Here is an 11,513-nt window from a genome sequence, read left to right on the forward strand (position 1 = left end):
AGTGCAGCTGCCTTACGAGAAAGCGGCCAGACTGTTTTCCACACAGGTCCACGTCCCCCACACTTCTCAGTGGACAGGGCCTCCTGACCTGGGACCCCAGCCACCCCACTGCTACCTGGGCTACCTGATGGGCAGCAGCTCTGTGCTTCCCTGGGACCGAGCTCCCAGTGGTGGCAGGCAGGCCCATCATTTTTGCTACTCTGCAGCTTCAGCCCCTACTGCCCTAAGTCTTGGGAGGGTGAAAAGTGATTAAGCGCTAAAGCGGGCCCCTAGCAAGCATAGCTGCCTTACAGAAAAGTAGCCAGATAGTATTCCATGTGGATTCCTGCCCCTTTTACTTCACTGGGCGGGGTCTCTTGACCTGGGACCCCAGCACAATCATCCTGCTGCTACTTAAACACTTCAGTTGGTAGAGGTTCTGCATTTCTCAGCAAAGGAAATGGCCAGAGAAAACCTACCATCACATTCCCATTGTAGCTGGAATGGAACCACCCTTACTGCCCATGGGCTGGGAAAGGAACAGAGGGCCTGGCTATGTCACTGGCACCTCCAACACACCACAGCAACAATACAAAGAGGAGGCCAGTTTCTCTTCCCTGTGAGTCTCCATCCCCTATTCTTCACCAGGTAGGGCTCTTGGCTCAGGACCACAGAGCAGCTGCCCCACCCCCATCTAAGTATTCCCACTGGCAGTGGCTCTGTGCATCCCTGGTGTGGAGCTCCCAGAGGTAACCAACAAACCCTCTACCCCTGCCACTTCAGCGGTTCTTCCCTTGTCCTTGAATTGAGGTAAGAAAAAAGAGCCTGAGGGTTCTACTCATGCCTCCAGCACACTGCAGTTGCCATATGGAAATAAGCCCAGTCTCTCATCCCTGTGAGCCTCTGACTCCCTGCTCTTCAGCAAGCAGGGCCCCTGACTCAGGCCTGCAAAGCAACCACCACACTCCCTGGTGGAACATCCCTTGGTAGCCGCTCTGCATTTCTCTAGGGTGGAGCTCTCAGAGGCAACTGAAAGCCCCTTTGCCACTGGTACTGCCCTTGCTCCCCTCGGACTGGGGAAGAAACAAAGACCCTGAGTGATTTACTGAGACCACCACCAGACTGGAGTCACCCTAAACGGAAGAGGCCAGCCTATCTTCCCTGTGAGCCCCCGACTCCCCTGCTCATCACAAGCAGGGCATCTCAGCTTGAGCCCACAATGCAGTCACCCCAGCCCAGACTGATCATTCTGATTGGTAGTGTCTCTGTGTTTCTACTGGGTGGTGTCCCAATAAACAAGTGAAAGGTCCTCTGCCAGTGCCACGGCCAAGGTCATGGCCCCTGCCACCCCCAAACCGGGGAGGAAACCTGAGTTCACCCCAGGGTGTTGTGTGTAGAACCACAAACTGAAATTGCAGCAAGAACTCCAATGGAAGAGGAACCCACAGTATCAGACAACTAAAAGGAAGCATGACTGCCATTGTGGGGAAATACAGAAGAACCATATGGCTGAACAAGAGTATACCTACTAGCCATTACACCTAAGAACCATCTACTGAATCACAGCCCAAACATCAACTCCAAAAATACTTTGCTAATGTACCCCCTCAGTGAAACCAAGGGTAATAATTCAGCTTCAAATAAACACCCCACACAAAGGCTCAGTCCTCTGAAAACATCCAGAAATGAAGACAACTGACTATACTCAAATCACACCACAATTAAAGGAACAACAGCCCATATAGATGAGAAGGAATCAGCAAAGTCTCTGGAAACTCAGAAAATCAGAATGTCTTCTTTTTGCAAACAACTGTACTAGTTCTCCAACAATGGTTCTTAACCAGGCTGAAATGGCTGGAATAACAAACATAGAATTCAAAATATGGAAAAGAATTAAGATCATTGAGATTCAGAAGGAAGTTGAAACCCAATTCAAGGAATCTAAGGACTACTATAAAATGATATAGGAGCTGAAAGATGAAATAGCCACTTTAAGAAAAATACAAGCTCATCTGATACAGTTGAAAACTTCAGTGTAAGAATTGCATAATGCAATCACAAGTATTAACAAAATAGACCAAGCTGAGGAAAGAATCTCAGAGCTCAAAACTGGTTTGCCAAACTAATCAATCAGACAATCAGTCAATCAATCAACCAACCAAACTGAAATGTGGGATTATGTAAATGTGGGATTATGTAAATGTGGGATTATGTAAATATGGCATTATGTAAAGTGGCCAAATCTAAGACTCATTGGTATCCTTGGAAGACAGGGAGAAAAAAATAAGCAACTTGGAAAACATATCTGAGGATATCATTTATAAAAATTTCCCCAACCTTTTTCCAGAGGTCAACATTCAAACCCAGAAAATGAACAGAACTCCTGCAAGATACTATACAAGATGACCGTCCCCAAGACACACAGTTATCAGATTCTCCAAGGTTAACAAGAAGAAAAAATGTTAAAGACAGCTACAAAGAAAGGGCAGGTCAACTACAAAGGAACAGGCAACTACAAACCCCACCAGGCAATAGCAGACATTTCAGCAGAAACCACACAAGTCAGAAGAGTTTGAGGGCCTATATTCAGTATTCCTAAATAAAATTCCAACAAAGCATTTTATATATATACCCAAACTAAGCTTTATAAGTGAAGGAGAAATAAGATCCTTTTCAGATAAACAAGTGCCAAGGAAATTCATTACCACCAGACCTGCTTTACAAGAGGTTCTTAATGGAGTGTGGAATATGTAAATGAAAGATTGTTAGTGGCCGTCACACACACACACACACAAAATAATTAGGTACCTAAACTATTGACACTATCAAGTAACCACACGATCAAATCTGCATAATAACCAGTTAACAACACAATGAATGACAGGATCAATATTAACTGTGAAAGTAAACAGGCTAAATGCCCCAATTAAAAGACACAAAGTGGAAAAGTCTGTTCAAGAAATGAGATCCAAATCTGTGCTGTTTAAGAGGTTCATCTCACATGCAATGACACCCATAGGCTTAAAATAAGGAAATATAGAAAACTCTACCAGGCAGACAGAAAAGCAGGGGTTACTATTCTAATTTTAGATAAAACAGACATTAAACCAGCAATGATCAAAAAAGACAAAGAAAGGCATCACATAATGGTAAAGGGCTCAATTTGACAAGACTTAACTATCCTAAATATATGTGGACCCAGGAGAACAGGAGCGCCTAGATTTATTTGAAAAATAGTTTTTAGAGTCCAACAAAGGGGGGCTTCCTTTGTTGGGCTCTAAAAAACTTCCACTATAATACAATGATAGTGGAAGAATTTAACACCCCAGTGACAGTATTAGAAAAATGATCAAAGCCAAAAGCTAACAAAGATATTCAGGACCTGAACTCAATACTTGACCAAATGGACCTAACAAATATCTACAGAACTCTATGTCCTCAAACAGCAGAATATACATTATTCTCATTGCTACATGGTACATACTCTAAAATTGCACACATAATCAGTCATAAAACAATTCTAAGATAATTTTAAAAAAATCAAAATTATACCAAACACACTCCCTCCTGGATCACAGCACAAAATACAAATAGAAAGCAATATCAAGATCATTTATAACCATACAAACTACATGGAATTAAACAGCCTACTCCCAAATGACTTTGGAGTAAACAATGAAATTGAGGCAGTAATCCAGAAATTCACTGAAACTAATAAAAACAAAGATATAACATCCCAGAATCTCTGTGACACAGCTGAGGCAGTGTTAAGGTGAAAGTTTATAATGCCAAGTGCCCACATCAAAAAGTGAGAAAAATCCCAAAATAAAAATCTAACATCACAGGTAGGGGAACTAGAAAAACAAGAGCAAACTAACCTCAAAGCTAGTAAAAGACAAGATATCAACCAAAATCAGACCTGAATTTAAATTAATTGAGACCAGAAAAAAATAAAAGATCAACGAAACCAGAAGTTGGTTAGTTGAAAGAATAAATAAGATACAGAGACTACTAGCTAGACTAACAAAAGAAGACAGAAGATCCAAACACAATCATAAATGACAAAGTGGACATTACCACTGACCTCACAGAAATATATACACACACACACACACACACACACACACATCAGAGACTATTAGAACACCTCTATGAATACACACTAGAAAACCTAGAAGAAATGGAGACATTTCTGCAAAAATACACCTTCTCAAAACTGAACTAGGAAGAAATTCAAACTCTTAGTAGACTGATAACAAGGTCTGAATTGTCATCAGCAATAAAAAGCCTACCAACAAGAAAAAGACCAAGTCCAGATGGATTAACAGATAAATTCTACTAGACATATAAAGAAGAGTTAGTACCATCTCTGCTAAAACTATTTAAAAAATTGAAGAGGATGGACTCCTCTCAAACTCAGTTTGTAAGGGCAGCATCATCCTGATAACAAAATCTATGAAATACACAACAACAATAAAAACTTTAGGCAAATACTGTTGATGAACATAGAAGCAAAAATCCTTGACAATGTACTAGTCAACAAAATCCAGTAGCACATCAAAAAGCTAATCAACCACAATCAAGTAGGCATTATCTCTGGGATCCAAAGTTGGTTCAACATATGCAAATCAATAAATGTGATTAATCTCACAAGCAAAACCACATTATTAATCAAAAACCACATTATTATCTCAATAGATACATAAAAGGCTTTGATAAAATTCAGTATCATCTCATATTAAAAACCCTTATCGCTTCTTGGCCTTTTGGCTAAGATCAAGTGTAAAAACCCTTAACAAATTAAGCATTGAAGAAACATACCTCAAAATAATAAAAGTCATGTATGACAAACCCACAGCCAACATCAAACTGAGTAAAACCTGGAAGCATTCCCCCTTGAGAACCTGAACAAGACAAAGAAGCCCACTCTCACCACTCCTATTCAACATAGCACTGGAAGTCTTAGCCAGAACAGTCAGTCAAAAGAAAGAGATAAAAGTCATTCAAATAGGAAGAGAGGAAGTCAAACTGCTTCCACTTGCAGACAACATGATTTTTTACCTAGAAAAGCCTGTAGTATCTGCCCCAAAACTCCTTGATCTGATAAACAACTTCAGCAAATTTTGTGCTACAAAATCAATGTACACAAATCAGCAGCATATCTATACACCAATAGTGCCCAAGCTGAGGGTCAAATTTAGAATGAAATCTCATTCAGAATTGCCATAGAAAAAGATAAAATGCGGTGGCTGGCAAGATGGCCAAATAGAAACAGCTCCAGTCTGCAGCTCCCAGAGAGATCAATGCAGAAGGTAGGTGATTTCTGCATTTCCAACTGAGGTACCTGGCTCATCTCATTGGAACTGGTTAGACAGGGGATGTAGCTCATGGAGGTCAAGCTGAAGTAGGGTGGAACATTACCTCACCTGGGAAGCATAAGGGGTCTGCAAACTCCCCCTCTTAGCCAATGGAAGCTGTGAGGGACTGTGCCATGAGGAACAGTGCATTCCAGCCCAGATCCTACACTTCCCCCACAGTCTTTGCAACCCACAGACCAGGGGATTTCCTCAGGTGCTTACAACACCAGGTCCCTGGGTTTCAAGCACAAAACTTGGTGGCCATTTGGGCAAACACAGAGCCATCTGCAGGAGTTTATTTTTTTCCATACCCGAATGGTGCCTGGATCACCAGAGAGACAAAACCATTTACTTCCCTGGAAAGGGGGCTGAAGCCAGGGAGCTAAGTGGTCTAGCTCAGTGGACCCCACCCCCATGAAGCCCAGCAGGCTAAGATGCACCGGCTAGAAATTCTAATTGCCAGCATAGTAGTCTGAAGTTGACCTTGGATGCTTGAGCTTGGTGGGGGGAGGGATGTCTGCCATTACTGAGGCTGAGTAGTTGGTTTTCCCCTCACAGTGTAAACAAAGCTGCTGAGAAGTTTTAACTGGGTAAAGCCCACCATAGTTCATCAAAGCCAGTGTAGACATACTGCCTCTCTAGATACCTCTTCTCTGGGCAGGGCATCTCTGAAAGAAAGGCATCAGCCTCAGTCAGTCAGGGGCTTAGAGATAAAACTCCCATCTCCCTGGCATAGAGCACCTGGGGTAAGGGGCAGCTGTGGGTGCAGCTTCAGCAGATTTAAATGTTCCTGCATGCCAGCTCTGAAGAGAGCAGTGGATCTCCCAGCACAGAGCTCAAAGCTCTGCTAAGGGATAGACTGCCTCCTCAAGTGGGTCCCTGACCCCTAGGGCCTTCTGACCTAGAGAGACCTTCCAGCAGAGGTCAACAGAAACCTCATTCAGGAGGGCTCTGGCTGGCACCTGGCAGGTACCTCACTGGAATAAGCTTCCAGAGGAAGGAACTTGCAGCTATCTTTGCTGTTCTACAATCTCGACTACTGATACCCAGGCAAACAGGGTTGGAGTGGAACTTCAGCAAACTCCAGCAGACCAGAAGGAGAGGGGCCTGTTAGAAGGAAAACTAACAAATAGAAAGGAATTGCATCAACATAAACAAAAAGGACATCCACACAAAAATCCCATCCAGAGGTCACCAACAACAAAGACCAAAGGTAGATAAATCCATAAAGATGAGGAAAAACCAGGGCAAAAAGGCTGAACATTCCAAACACCAGAATGCCTCTTCTCCTTCAAAGGATCAGAACTCCTCGCCAGCAAGGGAACAAAACTGGATGGAAAATGAGTTTGACAAATTGACAAAAGTAGGTTTCAGAGGTGGGTAATAACAAACTCTGCCAAGCTAAAGGAGTATGTTCTAACCCAATGCAAGGAAGCTAAGAACCTTGAAAAAAGGTTAAAAGAATTGCTAACTAGAATAATCAGTTTAGAGAAGAATATAAGTAACTGGATGGAGCTGAAAAACACAACACAACAACTTCGTGGAGCATACACAAGTATCAGTAGCTGAAATGATCAAGCAGAAGAAAGGATATCAGAGACTGAAGATCAACTTAATGTAATAAAGCATGAAGACAATATTAGAGAAAAAAAGAATAAAAAGGAATGAACAAAGCCTTCAAGAAATATGGGACTATGGGAAAAGACCAAACCTGCATTTCATTGGTATACCTGAAAGTGATGGAGAGAATGGAACTGAGTTGGAAAACACTCGTTATGATATTATCCAGGAGAATTTCCCCAACCTAGCAAGGAACAATTAAATTCAGGAAATACAGAGAACACCATGAAGATATTCATCAAGAAGGGCAACCCCAAGACACATAATTGTCACATTCACCACCAAGGTTGAAATTGAAGAAAAAAATGTTAAGGACATCCAGAGAGAAAGGTTGGGTTACCTGCAAACGGAAGCCCATCAGACTAACAGCAGATCTCTCTGCAGAAACCCTACAAGTCAGAAGAGAGTAGAGGCCAATATCCAACATTCTTAAAGAATTTTCAAACTAGAATTTCACATCCAGCCAAACTAAGCTTCATAAGGAAAAAAGAAATAAAATCCTTTACAGACAAGCAAATGCTGAGAGATTTTATAACCAACAGGCCTGCCTTACAAGAGCCCCTGAAGGAAGCACTAAAGAAGGAAAGGAAAAACCAGTACCAGCCACTGCAAAAATATACCAAACTGTAAAGACCATTGACACTATGAAGAAACTGCATCAACTAATGGATAAAATAACCAGCTAGCATCATAATGACAGGATCAAATTCACACATAAAAATATTAACCTTAAATGTAAATGGGCTAAATGCCCCAATCAAAAGACACAGACTGGCAAACTGGATAAAGAGTCAAGACCCATTGGTGTGCTATATTCAGGAGACCCCCCTCATGTGCAAAGATACATGTAGGCTCAAAATAAAGGGTTGGAAGAAGACTTACCAAGCAAATGGAAGAAAAAAAAAAGCAGGGTTTGCAATCCTAGTCTCTGATAAAACAGAGTTTAAACAACAAAGATCAAAGAAGACAAAGAAGGGCATTACATAATGGTAAAGGGATCAATGCAACAAGAATAGCTAACTATACTAAATATATATCCACCTAATAAAGTAGCACCCAGATTCATAAATCAAGTTCTTAGAGACCTACAAAGAGACTTAGACCCCCACACAATAATAGTGGGAGACTTTTACACTCCACTGTCAATATTAGACAGAACAATGAGACAGAAAATTAACAAGGATATTCAGGACTTAAATTCAGCTCTGGACCAAGTAAACTTAATAGACATCTACAGCACTCTTCACCCCAAATCAACAGAATATACCTTCTTCTCAGCACCACATCACACTTATTTTAAAATTCACCTCATAATTGGAAGTAAAACACACCTCAACAAATGCAAAAAAACAGAAATCATAACAAACAGCCTCTCAAATCACAGTGCAGTCAAATTAGAACTCAAGATTAAGAAACTCACTCAAAACTGAACAACTACATGGAAACTGAGCAACGTGCTCCTGAATGACTACTGAGTAATAACAAAATTAAGGCAGAAATAAAAGAGTTCTTTGAAACCAATGAAAACAAAGACACAATGTACCAGAATATCTAGGACTCAGCAAATGCAGTGCTTAGAAAGAAATTTATACCACTAAATGCCCACAGGAGAAAGCAGGAAAGATCGAAAATCAACACCCTAATATTACAGTTAAAAGAACTAGAGAAGCAAGAGCAAACAAATTCAAAAGCTAGTAGAAGCCAAGAAATAACTAAGATAAGGCAGAACTGAAGGAAACAGAGGCACAAAAAGAAAAAAGAAAAAAAAGAACCTTCAAAAACATCGATGAATCCAGGAGTTGGTTTTTTGAAAAGATTGACAAAGCCAGGTGCAGTGGCTCAAGCCTGTAATCCCAGCACTTTGGGAGGCCAAGGTGGGTGGATCACGAGGTCAAGAGATCGAGACCATCCTGGTCAACATGGTGAAACCCCGTCTGTACTAAAAGTACAAAAAATTAGCTGGGCATGGTGGCGCATGCCTATAATCCCAGCTACTCAGGAGGCTGAGGCAGGAGAATTGCCTGAACCCAGGAGGCGGAGGTTGCGGTGAGCTGAGATCATGCCATCGCACTCCAGCCTCGGTAACAAGAACGATACTCCATCTAAAAAAGAAAAAGAAAAAGAAAAAGAAAAGATTGACAAAATAGATAGACCACTAGTCAGATTAATAAATAAGAGAGAAGAATCGAATAGACACAATAAAAAAAATGATAAGGGGATAACACCACTGATGCCACAGAAATACAAACTACCACCAGACAATACTATAAACACCTTTATGCAAATAAACTATAAAATCTAGAAGAAATAGATAAATTCCTGGACACTTATATCTTCCCAATACTAAACCAGGAAGAAATCAAATCCCTGAATAGACCAATAACAAATTTTGAAATTGAGGCAGTAATTAATAGCCTACCAACCAAATAAAGTCTTGGACCAGATGGATTTACAGACGAATTCTACCAGAGGTACAAAGAGGAGCTGGTAGCATTCCTTCTGAAATGATTCCAAACAACAGAAAAAGAGGGATTCCTCCCTAACTCATTTTATGAGGCCAGCATTATCCTGATAACAAAACCTGGCAGATACACATCAAAAAATAAAATTTCAGGCCAATATGCCTGAACATCAATGCAATAATCCTCAATAAAATACTGGCAGACTGAATCTAGCAGCACATCAACAAGCTTATCCACCACAATCAAGTCAACTTTATCCTTGGGATACAAGGCTGGCTTAACATACGCAAATGAATAAACATAATCCATCACATAAACAGAACCAATGACAAAAAACACACGATTATCTCAATAGATGCAGAAAAGGCCTTCAATAAATTAAACGACCCCTCATGCTAAAAACTCTCAATAAACTAGGTATTGATGAAAATTATCTCAAAATAGTAAGAGCTATTTATGACAAACCCACAGCCAATATCATACCAAATGGGGAAAAGTCAGAAGCATTCCCTTTGAAAACTGACACAAGACAAGGATGTTCTCTCTCACCACTCCTATTCAACGTAGGAATGGAAATTCTGGCCAGGGCAATCAGGCAAGAGAAAGATATAAAGTGTATTCAAATAGGAAGAGACGAAGTCAAATTGACTATGTTTACAGATGGCATGATTACATATTTAGAAAATCCCATCATCTCAGCCCAATATCTCCTTAACCTGATAAGCAACTTCAGTGAAGTCTAAGGATACAAAATCAATGTGCAAAAATCACAAGTATTCCTACACACCAATAATAGACAAGCAGAGAGCCAAATCATGAGTGAACTCCCATTCACAATTGCTACAAAGAGAATAAAATACCTAGGAATACAACTTACAAGGGATGTAAAGGACCTGTTCAAAAAGAACTACAAACCATTGCTCAAGGAAATGAGAGAGGACAAACAAATGGAAAAACTCATGGATAGGAAATGCTCATGGATAGGAAAAAACAATATCATGGAAATGGCCATACTTCCCAAAGTAATTTATAGATTCAATGCTACCCCCATCAAATTCCTATTGATGTTCTTCACAGAATTAGAAAAAACTACTTTAAATTTCATACGGAATCAAAAAAGAACCTGTATAGCCAAGACAAACCTAAGCAAAAAGAACAAAGCTGGAGGCATCATACTACCTGACTTTATAAGGCTATAGTAACCAAAAAAGCATGGTACTAATATCAAAACAGATATATAGACCAATGGAATAGAACAGAGGCCTCAGAAATAATGCCACACATATATAACCATCTGAACTTTGACAAACCTGACAAAAACAAGCAATAAGAAAGGATTCCCTATTTAATAAACGGTGTTGGGAAAACAGGCTAATCACATGCAGAAAACTAAAACTAGAACCCTTCCATACACCTTACACAAAAATTAACTCAAGGTGGATTAAAGACTTAAACATAAGACCTAAAACCATACAAACTATGGAAGAAAACCAAGGCAATACCATTCAGGACATAGGCATGGGCAAAGACTTCATGACTAAAACACCAAAAGCAATGGCAACAAAAGCCAAATTTGACAAATGGGATCTAATTAAACTAAAGAGCTTATTCAGAGCCAAAGAAACTATCATTAGAGTGAATAGGCAACCTACAGAAAGAAGAAATTTTTTTCAATCTATCCATCTGACAAAGTGCTAATATCCAGAATCTATCAGGAACTGAAACAAATTTACAAGAAAAAGAAAAGAAAAGCAATGCCATCAAAAAGTAGGCAAAGGATATGAACAGACACTTCTGAAAAGAAGACATTTATGCAGCCAACAAACATCTGAGGAAAAGCTCATTATCACTGGTCATTTGAGAAATGCAAATCAAAACCATGATGAGATATCATCTCATGCCAGTTAGATTAGTGATCATTAAAAAGTCAGGGCTGGGCGCGGTGGCTCAGCCTGTAATCCCAGCACTTTGGGAGGCCGAGGCAGGTGGATCACGAGGTCAAGTGATCGAGACCATCCTGGTCAACACAGTGAAACCCCGTCTCTACTAAAAATACAAAAATTAGCTGGGCATGGTGGCGCGTGCCTATAATCCC

Source organism: Saimiri boliviensis, chromosome 11, assembly GCF_048565385.1.
Source record: "Saimiri boliviensis isolate mSaiBol1 chromosome 11, mSaiBol1.pri, whole genome shotgun sequence".
Taxonomy (NCBI): domain Eukaryota; kingdom Metazoa; phylum Chordata; class Mammalia; order Primates; family Cebidae; genus Saimiri; species Saimiri boliviensis.